This window comes from Medicago sativa, chromosome 1 (genome assembly GCF_051527215.1).
Source record: "Medicago sativa cultivar Bolivia chromosome 1, Bolivia_mono, whole genome shotgun sequence".
NCBI lineage: Eukaryota > Viridiplantae > Streptophyta > Magnoliopsida > Fabales > Fabaceae > Medicago > Medicago sativa.
The window spans coordinates 14,065,931-14,084,135 of NC_140749.1; positions in this window are offsets into that span (position 1 = coordinate 14,065,931).

Consider the following 18,205-nt stretch of genomic DNA (forward strand, 5'->3'; position numbering starts at 1 on the left):
GTTTTTTTAAGGTTGCGTAATATTAATATTATTATTATTATTATTATTATTATTATTATTATTATTATTATTATTATTATTATTATTATTATTATTATTAAAAATTGTATTTGTTTTTGTTTTAAGGCAAAAATTATACTCCTTCCGTCCCAGAATATCTGACCCAATTTGGTTTTCACACAGATTAAGAAAAATGTATAAATAAAGGGGAAAGTGGAATATATTGTATTGGGAATGATGAAAGTAGTATTAATTAGAGTTATATTGTATTGGAAATGATGAAAGTTGTATTGAAAATTGAAATGGATCAGTTATCTTGGGACACTTTTTTTTAGAAAATGGGTCAGATATTCCGGGACGGAGGGAGTATTTGTTATTCATCAACATGGGATTGGTGAAATGTGACCTATAATACAAGATATTTGTTACATCTATTATTAAGAGGAGTTCTTATAAGCTAAAAAGATTAATGTGTGGATGGTTGGCAATGGGTTGGAGTTGGAGAAGAAATGTCTTCCAATGGGAATGTCGAATGCTTAAAGTTTTTTTGTCACATCGACTATGAATTATGGATAAAATGTTTTTTTTTTTTTGAAAGAGGATAAAATGTTGAATATAAGAGATGTGGTTTATGTATAGGCCTATTGTCTTAAATTTTTTGATGAAGATGTAACATCTCTTATAATCTTGAAGCGTTAACTTGTTGTTGCTCTCGATGCTTCTCTGATATCTCTAGCAAGTGTCACAGGAGTTAGTTCAACTTAGTGGGAATGCAGAGGTAAGGTTAGGGTTGTGATCAAATATAGTGATGTAGAATACTGTCATGCTCTTTTTTGAATAACACACGTGCGCGCGCCCACACACACACACACACACACACACACATATATATATATATATATATTAAAAGAAGAAAAAATAAATGTACAAGGAGAAAAGATACATCATAGGTGATAAAAAAAGCCCCAACGAAAAGCAAAAAGGAACACCTACAACACTACCTGAGTGTGCTAATACTACCATGCTCTTAAGGTGAGATTATTGAGTTCAAGTGTGAATGATTAGTCACATCGACCATGGTGTGTTGTTATCTATGAAGCCTTTAGTTGCTTTGCAATAGGATAATTTTTTATGGACAAGTGGTATCTTTTGATGGAATTATTGCTTAAATTAAATTAGTGTCTTGGGTTGGCTTCTGCTAAGTGTAGTAAAGGTAATGTTCAATTTTCCGATTAGTTTGCTAAACATTTACAGAAGATCGTAAGTTTATGAACATTTGTCTTTCATGATTCTTTGAAAAAAAAATATCAAGTATAACATCCCCAAAGTAATATATGTTTTTTTAAGGATTTTTCTATTTATTTTGATCAAATAGTTTTGTGTAACAAATTTATAATTAAAAAATTATTATGTATGAAATAGTTGGATTTGTTAATAACTTAAATAAAGGAGTTAAAGTAAATTTTTCTAGTCAATTCAATTTTCTGTACAGGTTTGTACTCATATTATTGTATTTTATTTTTTTCTCACGATCGATGACATCATTTGTCACACTTCGTCTTCATGTATATTTTGCCAAGTTTATATGCAGATTACTTTTTTCGGTAAAAAATATTTTATAGTTCACTGTCACCCTTCTGAAGTGGTCTTGAGCCAAGGTCCAAACAGATACGTGGAGAGTTGCATTCTTCTGATAATTAACTCTTGCATAATTAACTCAAGTGTTCATTTTTAAACGTGAATTATTTTTAATATATATATTTCCTTCTCAATTGACAAGTGACTTTTACCAGGCATTCATTTATATTATCATTATATATGTTTTTTCTTCGTAAATATTCTAAGTTAGTAATTGCATATTTTAACTTAATATACTTAAGTTTTAATACACTAAATCAAGTTCATAGAAGCAAATAGTGAATGTCTTCTTAATTCAAATGATTTATTTCAATATTTTCTTTTCGTATTTGGAATGCTTAATTATTTACATAATAATTTATATTGTATTTCTATTTTAAATATGCTTTTTAGTACTTTTTTAACTTACGAATATCTTACAATACACCAAATGCTTTTCCAATTCTTTTTTTTTTTTTGAAGGAAAATGCTTTTCCAATTCTATTCATAATCTAATGTCTATTTTCTGTCTGGGTTTGTAGATATTTTATATTACTTTCTCGTGCTATGTACCTCTTTTTGATACCCTGGCTTCGTGGAAGTTTCTACATGTGCTTTTGAATTGTTTTTTATTTTTTATATTTATTTAAAATTGAAACAACATTAATTTATTGTCCGATCTTATAATTATTTAACATCTTATCAAATATCAAATGAGTTGAGCCAAAGGTAAAAAACGAACAAATATCAAATGAGTTGAGCCAAAGGTAAAAAACGAAACCGCATTCGTGTAGTGATGTTTGTATACAATGGTACATCTAGGACCGTGAGTCGGGGTGCAATCAATCTAACTTTGATTAATAATCATTTGAAAATAATTCCTTCAAAAAAAAAAATCATTTGAAAATAGAAGTATATAAACAATAAATTTTAATATATTTAATCAAATTAATTATACACATGGACCGTCTCAACCAATATTAAGGTCTAAAACGAATTCTAAGAATTGGGTCTTTTTCAAATTAGTTTATTTTTAGAAAAATATATTATTTAAATTTTATTTTTTGAGCTTTTGAGTTGAAAAATCGTTTATTAAATCATTATAATAGATTTAATTTAAAAATTATTTTTTGGGCATATTAAAGGTTGTCAGACATATTTCAAACGATGGAGAAGATGGCTATTGTTGTCTAAGTGACTATGTTATCTAGATGGGTAGAGAGATTGGGTGTGTAGCACATGCATTAGTCTTTTATGTGACTAACTCATGAATATTATTATGAAATTAAGACCAGTCAACAACATGTCACTAGCAAAATCATGGTTAATTGAACTTTGAATTAGATTTAGTTTAGATTTTCTTTAAAATAAGATTAAATAAATTTTATTTGATTCAAATTATAAATTAAGATTAAATTAAATTATTTGATTAGACAAAGAAGGATAAAATAATAATAATTTTTTTAATCAAATTACGAGTTTAGAAGGAAAAAAATTACACTAATAGATAAAATTTATCATAACTATACTAAAACATGCTACGAGTATAAAATATTTGGCCAAGGGCGTGTGGTAGCATAACATTTTCATCAAAATAAATATATTTTTGGCTAAATGACATGTTTAGTCTTTTAAGTTTGACATAATTCACAAGCTAGTTTTTTAAGTTTTAAAAATTTCAAATAGGTCCTTTTAGTTTGACAGAATTCCCAAGTTAGTCCTTTATGTTTCAAAAGTTTCAAATAAGTCATTTTATTTGATAAACTATTTCACCGTTACCCCTGCTGTCAGTTAATAATTAACTGATGCTGTAGCTGTTAAGTTGTTGACTTGGATCAAAACGTTGCCTTTTAAAAGCTCCAAGGTGTCAAAATGTTACGTTTAATGGTCACAAATAATCATTCTCGCATTATAAATGCCGTTTAATAGTGCTAGAAAGACATTTGTTATTGTAAATAACTGTCATTCTAGCACTATAAATGATCATTTGTGACCATTAAACGTAACGTTTGGACACCCTGGAACTTTTAAAAGGCAACATTTTGATCTAACTCAACAACTTAACGGCTATATCAACATCAGTTAAACGGAGACTGACAACAGGGGTAACGGTGAAATAGTTTATCAACTAAAAGGACATATTTGAAACTTAAAGAACTAACTTGAGAATTCTATCAAACTAAAATGACCTAATTGAAACTTTCAAAACTTAAAGACTAACTTGAGAATTCTGTCAAACTAAAAGGACCAAAAGTGATATTTGACCTATATTTTTCTACTTTTAAGTTTCCCTTTGCTCCTTGCTTAAAAAAAAAACTTTCCCTTTGCTCCAAATGTCCAAAAACATGCTTAGATATTAGCAAAAAATAATATCTGTTACCATTTTGTTGAATAAGAAAAAGGGTTTTAACCTAAGGGCAATGGTTAAGGATATCAAAAATAGAAAATTTTCATTAAAAACAACAATCTTTTGACTTTCATAAAGTTAAACATTCCACTTTTCACCAATTTCCAATGCATAATTTCTATATTAATCTTCTTAACCATTGCCCTTAGGGCACTAGTTAGCATTTCCCTAAGAAAAACACAACTCTTAGTGATAGCATCTTAGAGAAAACTAACATTTACAACGTCCAAGTCCATATATATATGTACAAAATTGCTCATTTAGGCTTCTAAAATTGCACTCAGACACCCTGAAGTGATCGTTTTACGCTAACAACAGTTAAATGTTGTTCGCTTACCTACGACCGTTAACTACCATAGTTGAAACAATATTTAATTGGTGTAGACTCCTATGACAATTAACTATCAGTTCTAGAGAAAAACACAACTTCAAGCAAGAACACATGCAAAAATGTATTTAAAGACCACTCAATATCCATGTAAGACAACAACAAGAGCATATATTATTAAACGTAATTCAACAACTTAAAACACATAATTAAACACAACATAATAGTTCATGGATAAGCCAAATTAACTTCGTTATCTAGTTCCTCCATGCAATAAATGATTTCTTTGTAAGTCTTAAGCCGAATCAAACTTTTTCAAATATTTTATAAAGATTTGACCAAAAATGCATCCAACTAGATCGGCGTTTTAGTACCGAGCTGGATCAAACGTTGAGAACATGCTTTAGAGTTTACTTATATATTTCTCTTGTCCCTAACTCGACTGGAATGCATAGATGAGTTATATTCCGCTAGAAAATAATCGTATTAAATGCTATGTCCTTGATTAGATTATTACTAGTGTATTTGCCCAGCGTTGCCCGGGTTAAATATCTAAATAACGATGACTAAAATTTCATATATATAGTATTAACAATTAAAACCGGTACGTGACGAATATCTTAATGGGTACCACGAATAAAATAAAATAAACTATATTTTAAGTACTAGTAAATTAATAGATGCACACGCGGCTGAAATCAACTGGATTTAGTAAAATTATTAACATGTATAAAATAAAATAAACTTACTTTAAGTACACGAACTGGCAGAAATCCATACCCGTTGACAAATGAAAATGTCCAACACATCATCTCTTTTTTTATTATTTGCCACAAAGCATAGTAAAATAAAATCAAAACATACTAAAAAATAAATTAGTACCTTTCACTCATTATTCTCAGTAGAAAAAAAAGAAATACTCATACAAAAAAAAAATAAAGAATAATGAGATGAAAAAAACCATAAACATAAGAAAAGTTATATTGAGAGGGAAATAGTCAAAGATAAATACTATAAAGTAGGAAAAAATCCTAATAAATAAAATGATCAAAGAGTGTTAGGAAAAAAGGAAGGCAAGATAAAATAATATTATCTTTCTTATGGAAGAAATAATAAAATATATGACAACATGAATAAAACACGTAGAAAAAAGTGTGAGAATAATATACTCCATGATTAGTTTGCGTGGAAGAAAAATTATAAGTGGTTAGATATATATAGAGAAAATATAGAAAGTTGTTCCATGAAAATATAGGAATTTAACGAAATAAACTATGTTAAAGTAAAATTAGAAAGTAATAAAAACAAACATATAAAATATTTGGACGATAAAATTAAAGTAGATAAGAATTATGTGTTGATATATTTGTGCTAGATAGAAAAATGAGTTTTGCAAAAATTGAACATAAACAATTGTCGTTGTTCACTGGATTACCTAAAAAAGAGAAGTTTAAAATCGCCTTCGATTTTTTCAAAATAGATAGGATACCTCCACTATTTCCAACTGACGGTTGGGAAGCCCAATCACAATCTCCATTACCCCATAAAACATACACAACCTATCCAAAACAAGCTCCATCTTAGTTTCTTGTAACGCCAAAAAATCCACTTTTTCACTTCGAATCAACTTCATCACTTTATTTTTCTTCAATACTCCCCTCAATCCTCTCACATTAAAAAAAAGCACTATTATTGGTTAACCACTACTCTCTCCCTTACTTCCCTTTTACTCACATCCACATCTTCGAGTTCAACAAGTTTATCAATCACATTCCGGTCCGCCATAAAGAATGTAATGCCCGCTTCTTTTTCCAATGCAAAAATTCTAGCCGCACATAGCCTTTTCCTTCGTTCCTCCTCGACCTCCACTAGACATTGTGAGTCTGGCACCACCGCACCAATTACATCTATTATATACCTCACTCCCGAATATGCACAACGGCAAAACCACATTCAAGCATCAATCCTCCGTAATATTTCTACTACTCCCTCCGCCACCATTATTTTCTTACTTAATATCTTCCTTACAACATACGTCCTCCTCCCTTGAGGATGAGCTATCACTTCGCTCCATTTAAAGAAATCTCATATTCGCTAGGCGAGCAACAATTTTCCGAATGAAAATCAAATTTTGAAAATATATAAATAGAGGTGCCTTCTTTCAAAGAAGTGGATCATTCTATTATAGACCACAAAAAAGTATGTGGCAGAGAGAAGAACTCATAAAACACATACATACATACATACATACATACAATGTGTTGTGTTCTTAAAATTAAGTTCCATTTTTAAAAGTTAAAATAACCAGTATTTTGTATAAAAGACTTTAAAAATGATTATTGTGTGAAAAAAGTGTGCGAATGAGTAGCTTATAAGAAAAATAAGGAGGTGCCAAAAGTACCTTTATCTAATTTTGCTCATAGTCGGCCCAATTTAAAACTTATACATCTTCTCATGAGAGTAATGATATATATATATACGTCTTTCTATCGTGAAATATCTACTATTGAGAGTAAAACAACTTGTTATCGCGGCGTAAGAGAAAACATAAATACTCATTTAGTTCAGGCGTAATCAATTCAAACAGGCGAATCAGGTATCCAATCTTTATACAATTTAATTTTGGTTTACAATCCATGATGATTCAGTTCTATTGCAACATATATAACTTGATTTATTATTGGGATATTGCAATGTATTTATTTGCATAAAACGATAGTTTAAAGAATGAGATATGTAGAAAATTGATGTATTTGTCATTTATGCCCCAATACATAATTTTGTATTTTCCTTCTTATAGTTAAGTTATGTAATGGATTTGAATTTTATGGATAATATTACATGTATTGAAATGAGTTATCCTAAACAATAATCAGGATACAATCATAAATTCAGACCTGAGAATCAAATTTGAGAAATATACTTCATTTTCAATTCAGAGAGCTTTAAAATCAAACTCATATGAAAACATATTTGGGTTTTAGGGTTTTCTTAGGAGTTTCACATTTTAGGGTTACGAGTTATTCAGATTTGACATGGATTATTTGAACAAATTAAATGGTTTCATGACTATTAAATTGGCTATTAATGTAATTTGCTTTAATTACATAAATTATTTTATTTTATTTACTTTGTGTGGATCTATTGAAAAAAATTACTCAATGTGCAACTAGTTAGTAAAATCCCCACAATCAACTCTTAGGGCTGATTGAAGGGTAAAGCTCCTGAATCCCTAAGTTTTTGTTCACCAAAAAAAATAATTTGGGATGTATTTTTATAAATAAAAAAAGGCCCCATATGTATACAATAAGGTCTAATTTATTTAAATTTTCTTTAGGTTTCATTATCTATTGAAAGTTATTGTGTTGGCCTATCACCTGTATGGTGCATCCGGCTAGAGATAGTTAAATTAAGAGAGATAAACTTTATCTATCATAATCTAATGACCTATAATTTGAACATTGTATAATGATAATCGACTGTAGGTAATTCAAAAGAGCTTTTTCTTTAGATCTACTTAAGTGTATTTTTAGTTTACCATTTGGCATAAACATCTTACAATTAAAGTTTTATTTGCTTAAACTAATCAACTAGCTTACTGCCTAATTTTTCCTTAAAAAAACTTATGCTCGATGTTGTAAACTCTTTCTAGCATATTTCAATATTCTTATATTAGATAAATATTTTGACAAACAATTATATACATATACAATATTTTTTTGAAGGATATATATATTCAGTGTTGTGAACTCATTGATTTTAAAAATACTTATTTAATAAATTCTTTTGTGTGTGTGTAATTGCCAATTAACGGTATGAATAAAATGTATTTTCTCCTTAACGAATCCTTGAATTGTTTTTTTTTGACATTTTTTATTCTAATGGGTCATGTATGTATTTATGTATTATTTATGCATAAAATCTTAAATTGTTTTGCTCATATTTGATGTTAGACTCTTAGAAGACTTGCATGAATCCTATGCTAAAAAGTTTGCATAAGATATTATTATCATACGTTATTGGTACTTTTATTTCATTTATGCAGACTCGTAAGAATTTGATTAACAATAACTTTATATGACTATTAGAGCCTTTATTTTCTTTTAAATATTAATATTTGATTTCTTTTTATATAAAAAAATTATGTTTATATTTATATACACTATTTGTTTTTGTGCATGCAGAGAGACAAAAAGAGGTGTTGAGAATAACATTAAAGCATACTCTAATTTTTAGTCATCAAGCTAGTCATGGGATCATTTGTCAAAATCGGTTCAATCCGCATAGATTTGTCCAAATATGATCATCAAGATACACACAATTGTGAACCTTCCAGTGTGCGGTAAGAGTTATTCACTATTACCTATCCCCTTACTCAAATATGATCATCTAACATAATAGGTCCTCTCTTATGAGGCGTGAGTGTCTCTTGGCAGTCATGATCACCAATTTGTTGTTTGTCTTGGTACATTTTGGACGCTCTAACAAGTGATCTCAAAGTATCGATTCTACTTTATGGGGAGTATGAGTGGATTCTTGTGTTATGGGTCTAGTATAGTGATATGAAAGATGACTGGTTAGTCACATATGAAAAAAGAATATATTTTAGGTGAAGATGAGATCACAAGGTCGCTTAGATATTTTAATTGTTTAACATCTTTACCCCAACAAGTGGTATACAACTTGCATGGTAGAGGTTGGATCTAGGTATATGTACTTTTGTTTTGAAATTTTTCTAAGCCATGAAGTTAGACGGTGTGTTTTGTTAGTCGTTATGTAAGTATATATATAGTTATATGAGAGACTCATGCTTGAACAAAAAAATTTAGATTTAAAATGTAAGTGATTATCCACACATCGACTAAAAATGTACAAAATTAAAGATATATAAATGAGGCAACTGATATACCCAATTTTTCAAAATTTTAGTTAGAGATTTGGTGTCAATGTAATTTGATGGTCTTATAACCATTAACATTTATGGCTCTCAGTTCTCTCTGAATTCTCAAAAATAAGCACATATATTAATAAAAGTCATATACATGTTTGTAGTAATTTAGTGTTTTATATATTTAATGTTAACTATGTAAATATTGAGAAGAAATATATAGTATGGTAAATAAGATAGTAACACAAACCATGTCTTACACCACTAAGTATAAAAAGGTTGTTATTAATTGTATATATATTTAAAATATTTTTTTAAAATAAATTCTTGCTTAAGGTTATATTTATATAGAAATTAAACATCTTAACACATCTTTTATGGTTGATTCAGTGATAATGTATCTGAGCAGAAGCCATCAAGTCCAGCATTATAAGCTTCACATGATCAAACAAAGATTAATAACAATGATGTCATTGATCTGACACACGACATTGTCATTGATCCGACCAATGATATCATTGATCTGACCGGTGATGATATCATTGATCCGACCGATGACAATGTCATTGATCTAACCGACAACAATGTCATTGATCTGACTAACAATAAAGATATGAATGAAGATATTGATCCACTTGTTAGAAGAACAGGTAACTTAAAAGATCATAAGCTATTTATATTTCTTTTTATTTTATATTAAAAAATATATTTGGACACCCATACATCCACTATACATCTTGAGAGAGAGAGAGAGAGAGAGAGAGAGAGAGAGAGAGAGAGAGAGAGAGAGAGTGTGTAATGTGATATATAGTATACTTGTAATATGATTGAATTAAAATAGATAGAGAATAATATGTGTTGAATGAATGTTAGATGATTAGGGGTATCAAAATATCATTGATGTTTATATTATATATCTTTTTTTTGGGTATACTTAATATGCAAAAAGAAAAAGGCCCAACATTGATTTTTTTAATATTCTTTTATAACTTTAAGTTTTTTTTATATAAATTTATTTTTGTTAGAAGTAAAAATGCATTAACTTCTTAGAAAATAATTGAAATCGCCCTACCTAGTGTTACATAATGAGAAGATTGTGCAAGTAAGTTTAAGATACATTCTATAACTTGCATACAATTTTACTATAAGGTAATATGCTATTGATATTGTTGTTAAGATGTCATCTAGAGCTTATTTCAATCCTCCTTGAACGACTTTGCCCATATCCTGCTTTTCATTTCTCAAAAGTTGAGGAATATATTTGCTTTTGGTATTTAATGATTAGTTCTTTTGATGGTTATTTGGTTATCATCATGATTTGATCTTTTGTTGGTTATTTGGTGTTGTGACTATCCATGGGTATCAGAGGATCCTAACAAATAATTTTTTTTTCCAGCAAGTAATACCTCTAAGAAAGGGAAAAGAAAACTCAACAAAGTGTCAAGAAAATCAGCACTAACTATGATCAAAGAAGATGATGCAATCAACGAAGATGATAAACCTATAAAGATGCATTTTATGTCTAAAATAGTGAAGGAATTAGGGCGTGATGAGACCACTTGCCATCCCAATGAAGTGGTTGTTGAAAAATGCATGATCTAAAAAAAATCAAGGAGAAAAAGTAGAAAAACACAAATGCCATGGGATGAAAGGTGCAAAAATGCTGAAAATCTAGTCCTAACAACAAAAGAAGAACCAACCGTTAGTGATATTGAATCTAACTTAGTTGGAGGCGTTGTTATTTCCGAACCAAGGAAAATTGGAACAGAGTGTATGTGGAATGTTTCGAATAGCAATGATGATGCTAAATCTAATGTTCTTCATAAAAGAAAAGGGAAGATGATTCAAACTAATGTAGAGTCAGATTCTTCATCCTTTTTTAAAGATGAGGAGTTGAGATTAGCATTACACAATTCGCTGATCTTTCAATATCCACTACAATTTGGGGAAGGCACCTCAAAGTTTTTTCTAGAGGGAACTAATTCAAGGCCCCAATTCAATATTGAAGAAGGAATTAATGAAAATTCATTGGAATATTTTCACATTCCAAACAATATCCAAGTAAATACATTTAACTTATAATACTCACTTTCTAAAATTATTTTTCTTAATGCATGTTTGAATTGATGATAGAATTGACATAATTATGGTGATTTTACCAAACTAGCTCCCTATTCATTCCAACATACACTTAATAAAAAGAATAAAGTGTTAAAATTTTTAATATGCAATTTACATGAATAACAAACGATGGACTTGAATTGGTCGTTGTAGGGGTAATTTCACCAAAATGATGTCCAATTTTTTTATATTCAAATATCAATATCTTTTCTGTCAAATATATTTTACTAAATTTTGACTATCTATAATTTTATTATGTGAGTTGTAGCCCAACTTAAAATTAATAGACCTGGCATTGTTCGTAACCATTAAATAGTTTTATTTCTCTAAATTTAGTTATGTCGATGTGATTCTAGCTAGTAATCATGCAAATAATCCTCTTTTTACAAATACATTATTAATCAAGTGCGTGAAATTTTTGTTTTGGTTTTATTCTCTAATTAATCTATTTTATCTATCATATGAAAAAATAACATGTGACAATTTTCACACATCAATTTTTATTATTTAGTTTTTCTAGATTAATTTACATAAACATACAATCTTTATTGGTTATGTATTTGTTTTACATATTATCATATTTCATTCTTGTATCACCGGGTGTTGCACATAAAATAACGCAACACTGAAGTCTAATGCAAGTGGTTGTTGTGCAAACTCCATGAAGGTTGTAAATTTAAGAGTATCATATTCGATTTCTAGTGATAAAATATATATTTCATTCTTGCAGGAAAATAGTGTGCCAACTAAAGAAAATGATTGTGGGGATGTCACACACTATGATGACGATGCACTCATGCATGAGATTGCAGATATCCTTGCAAATAAATTACCTTATAGTGTTGAAAATGAAAATGGTTTGATGGGAAATTCAATATGTTTAGAAGCAAATGGAGAAAAGGCGAAGTTTGAAAAGAGGAGCAGAAGTAAAAGAAGATCAAAAAATAAGAGGAATACCAAGAGGAGGAAATATGGAAAGGATTGAAATTAATATCCTCATTAGTTGTTTAATGTGAAAATTAAAATTGAGGAAACAAGTTTGATGGTTAAAGTAATTTGGTATGCTCACTTTATTTCTATTTTAAGAGAGAAGTGGTATAAGACAACTTTCAAGATGCTGGTACAAAAATTGTTGTTGTGAGAGGTTTTACATTAATTGCAAAATACCGAAACATATTGATTCATGGTGGAGATAATGAATTGGATTCTAAGGTCTGTTTAATTTCAAAAAATATTTATTATTATTGTTTGTATGTGATGGATGAAATTATATTTATTTATGATTTTTTTTAATAATGATAAATTGAAAATCAAAGCTAGCAAGAGAGGTCACGTTTTCAGAAACAAAAAGATAATATTTTAAATTTTTTCATAAACTATATCAATATTCAATCTATTTTCAAAATTCATTTTCAAAACCATTTATAATATTTGTTTGTAATGTTTTTCTTTTTTGATAAATTTAGAGTAAAATGACATCAAATAGAATAAAAAGCATATGATGACTAAACTTGCCACGTGTACCAAACCGTTTTCAAGTAATAAAGTAGCAAGTAAAATTGTGTCCACATAGATTGTAGTTTAAACTAGGAAACTAGCTAAACTTATTAAAACAATAAATTAAAAGTAAATAAAATGGGAGGAGTTTGCAAGTTTGATGTGACTGTGGAAAGTAGTCGAGTTTATTTTAGAAAATTAAAGGGGGTTCCATTGCAGATTTTAGTCGTAGTTAGAATTTTTCGAATCCCCTCTATTTCCTTGTTGGATTAAGGATAAAAAATTATTTGTTATGATACAAAGGGCTTTATTTAGGTGGCGAGTTAATGGGATTTTAACATCCCTCCAGATGTCAAGTTGCTCCTGCTGATCACCCTGAGGTTATATGTGTGATACGTGGTAGAGGGTCATCAATCCTAACGTGTTTTGTATGCCTTCGTAGGGTTATTAATGTGGGAACTTGCTCTCTCATAGGTAATTGAATCATAAACAAAGTTGGTATTCCTAAATTGTCATCTAAAGGATCCACCTCCGCATATGAATCTTGCAATTAGAAGTTCACCACATACTATGACTTGTCCTTAGTAGATTAAACGATAGGTCCAAACCTATCTTATTAAAGGGACATAATAAATTTTATAATGCATCATTTGGTAAAGTCGACCAGAAATATCTTTTGCAGTTTCCTATTTCTATGATCAATCAGTGACTCTAGGTATTAAATCGTTGCCTATACAAATCAATTAAATCTCAGAACATAACTGAATAAAATACTTGAATTAAATTGATCCAACAAACAAATAGAGGTTCATCTTAGAACTCAAACCAATTAGAGTTTAGTTACTCATGGTAACTAAAAGCAAATTACAAAAGAAATAAAACAAACTCTAAAAACAAATTTTGAGGAGTGATTCCCCCTTTGACACTCTTAAGGCTTTCCTTCCTTTTGAACCTCCAAGTTCTGAATGAGAACATGCAAGTGAATGCTCATGTATTTATAGGCATATTCGCATATGGGTTTGGGTTGAAAAACTGGGCCTTTTCCCCAAACTCGTAGAGAAAACATAACTGAAAGAAATGTTTTTATGGAACCACACACGCCTCACGCGTGCAATATGAAAATAGTTCTTTCCAACACTGTTTCACACACCCGGGGTGCGTGGCAACACACCTGGGATGTATATCACCTCCTTCCAGTGCGTTGTTGTCTTTTTCTTCGTCTTTTTGAGGGCTTTCTCCCTCTAAATTTGGCTTGGGACTTGGGAAAAAATTTCCCTAACTTTTAATGCCTTTAGAGGCCTGTTGAATCTTCATTCCATGTCTTCCCAATTCTTCATGAGGTGTCTTGCTTTGCCGAATTACATTGTTTTTCTGAGATACATCAATAACACCTATGAATTGCTTGATTTAGAGAAGAACTAGAATTGCATGACTCAATATGAAAACATTACAAAATATCTCTTAAATCATAACAAACTTATCTAAAATTCCTCTCATTTGGGTCAAATCATTAATAAAATGACTGAAAAATATGCTGAAAATAACGTAAGATGACTTGTCATTACAACCTCAAACTTAAATCGTTGCTTGTCCTCAAGTAAACGAAATAATTTGAAATATAAATTTGCATAAACTTTTTAGAGGACATTCCACTTTGAAAAGGTTGCTCAGATAATCATCCATTCCATTGCCAAGTTTGACCAACTTACCACTTCATCGCAAATGGGACATGCTTAGAGAAGATAATTCACGCTCTCAATCACACTCTTTTTCAGGATACATGTATGTACCTACTAAAGCCACTAGAGCTGGTCACAACATTTTTCCACTCTAGTCTTCATGTGAATGCACTTTGTTATGAACTTGAAACAATTCTAAGAAAACATTCAAGATCATACCATTCACACAATTTGGAGGTTTTTCTGGGTTGTAGCGTGGTTTATGTTAAGTTGGGATATATTTGAGAAAGTAAGCTAACAAAACAACTTGGAGTTAGATTTCAACGTATAGATTCCTAAATAATGATGCATTACCAACCTTCCTTCTTTGTACGAAAATAAGATGGGTATTAGTAGAATTGTTTTTTTTTTTTTTTTTAGACTTTTTTCAAATTTTTTTAAGAGATCAATTTGAGGCTCTTGATTTTCCGTTATTCTTTTTTATGTGTAAAACCATATTTGTTATGGTTTCTTTACACTTTTTTTTTTCTTTTTATTTTCTTGATAACCAAGTTCTACTGGTATGCCACCTGAATCTTAGAATGTTGCTAATTTCAAAGAGCAACCTGAAATTTAATTTCAAATCATACAAAATAAATCAAACTCTAAGAGAAATCAAACAAATTACATTGAGGGTTCAAATTTATGACATGATTTGCCACTTGGTAACAACAAAAGAAATATTTCGAGTAGGCTCAAAGGGCTTAGCAAAGGATGATAATAATAATAATAATAATAATAATAATAATAATAATAATAATAATAATAATAATAATAATAATAATAATAATAATAATAATAATAATAAGGGTGGCATGAAAAGGCTCTAGGTGCCAAACAAGCTCCTTATGTGTAAAACAATATGATTGATAGTCCGGAGAGAACAAACACAAAACCGAGAAAAAAATGTCATTCAAACATGGAACACACATGTAGAGAGAATTTAGTAGAAGACTGGAAGATTCAAAGTCTCACCGGTTTATGCTATATAGAAAAGATGTGGTGATTATGATGAGTATCTTCTGCAACCATCCCCAATAATTATCGTGCTCTTGAACTTCGGAGGTAAGCTAACGTTCTTCCGTAATGGTTTGAAACAACTTTCTAAGTCTAAAACAATTTGATTTTTATTTTTTTTATTTTGAAATGGAAAGTTTATTTAAATTATGCAAAATTTAAAATTAAAAGGAATTACAAGGAATGACAACAATTCAAACAAGTTATTTTTTTCACATGAATCTTAAAGTACTGGAAAAGGGAATTATCAGATAAAATAAACTAATGGATTACCTCTCATTCAACGTGTGTTTTACGTCTCAAGCCTGATAGATAAGCTACGTTGTGCCCTTGAACCTCTTCAAAGCAAGGATTCTTTAGTCCATGTCAATGCAATTCGAAATTTCCACAAGATGTGCAATTCCAAATTTCCACAAGATTACTCTTGCAGACACGTGTTATTGTGAATGGTTCATACCATGCTTTTTTCAGGCTAGGTTGGTGGATAGAAAACATGAGGAGCGAGCTTTAACCATGACATTTTCTCCTCTTTTGAAATCTGGAGTCTCTTCAATGTTGACTTGAATCTCTATGATTGGGCTCTCATGTGTTACTTCCTTGAATACTTCTAGTCCAGGAGTTTCTTCCCTAGGTCGCATCCTGAACCTCAAATCCTTACTGTTTTTCTTCATTCTCTGACTATCCGATGTCTATCTAGTGTTATTTATGTTTTTTTCCTTATTCTAATTAAACTTCTTTCGATAATCGAAGTTGTGCATGTACGAAAAGAACTAAAAAAACTTTTTTAGTAGAAAACAAACTGATATTTTTGGTATTTTTTTAGCAAATAAAAAAGTAGTTAGTTATTAGTACTAATCCTAAGGGAATTTAGAGAGACCTAAATCCTAAAACAGTTTGATTTAAATAAGAAAATTATTACCTAACCTAGATCTTCCTTAAAAAGATAAAAACATTTATCCTAATTAAAAGGAACAAATTGTCCTAAATTGAAATAAATCACTCTACTAAGATTAGGATAACCGAAACTAATTTTCAAACTAAATCTTTTTGGTTGTTTTGAAACAAGATATATAAAAAATCTAAGGCTTTGTTTGCGAGTTTGGAGGGGAGGGGAAGGGAAGGATTTGAGGGATGGAAAATACGAGGGAAAATGGAGAAATCTTTCAAAAAATTTAAAAGAGTAATTTTTTAGAGAATGATAAATTAATGCATATGATTACTATATTTTTAATTTTTAAAATAAGATAACAACATAGATTAAATTTGAAGAATTCATATAAACCCTCCAAAACCCCCCAAAACCCTCATCCAATGCAATTTTTTAGTTCCCCCAAATGAGGAGGGTTTAGTATCATGAAGAAAAGTTAACCCCCCAAAGTCCTCCCCTCCCATTTTCCTCTATTTCTTCCACCTGCTCATTCCTTCTTTTCCAAGCCTTCCCCTCCCTTTCCCTCCAAACTCGCAAACAAAGCCTAAATGGAACCTAACAAAACGAATATATTCTAAGGCAATGCAAAATAAATCTATCCTAAATAAAAGGAAAATTGCCGTCATCTAAAAAAATTTAAACAGCCTATAAGAACTAATCCTCATGTTGTCCGCTGAAAACTCCTATCATATCAGACTACTGACGTGCAAGACTTCCAATGGGATAATAATACCATCCACTACTGACGGCGAACCTCAACTTCAATACTTACGCGGAGTTCGAGGTTCACGACTTACTTCTAAACATAATTCATATAATTTTTATCATACATGTTATATAACCCAAATTAGTATCCTCTGACCAATTATTCTTACTTAATCTTAATTACATATCTATAATGTTAATAGAGTGATCAGACTAATGTTCATCTTTTATTCACAAGTACATATAAACTTTCTGAAGCTACAATGAGCTCCCTGAACATAAAATAATGTCTTTTGAAAGGTTTCAGCACTGGGTACTGCCTCACCTAGCGAAGATTAACTTGCTTAGCAAGGCTGTGCAGCTCACATAGCGAGCTCGTCCCTCGCTTAGCGATGTCATCAGGTGGGCAGGCTGTTGAAATATGATGCACATTTCTAGATATTTCTAGAATACATTAGAGAAAACTAGAATAAGCTTAAAGTTATTATATGTTTCTAGATTGTTCCATTAATGTCTAGGTTAAGTTGTAGCCTAGAAACATCCATAATATTCTAATGTAGAAAAGACAAACAAAGGCCTAGATTATTCTAGTTCTAGAAACATCTATAAGCACCTATAAATAAACTTATATGGGTGCAATTGTATTCAAGCCTTTAAGCCTTTGAGATGCAATGTCAATAATATTGAAGGCTTCACCATATCACTAATGTGTCTCCTCCTACAATATGCTCATCACTAATGTGTGTCCCGACCACTAGCTCCCTCACGCTCTCTATTTTCCAACAGTGGTATCAGAGCTGTGTTCGGTCATTAACAGGGCATAGCAAAATATGACCTCGTGTCACCAACTATATGTTCTTCTATAACATGAATTCTACAAAAGTAGAAATTCTCAGTCTATGACTCAAACACAAAAGGAGTACATGTAGCCACAAGGCTCTACTCTGTTTGAGTTTAAACAAAAAAACTAAGAAGGCTA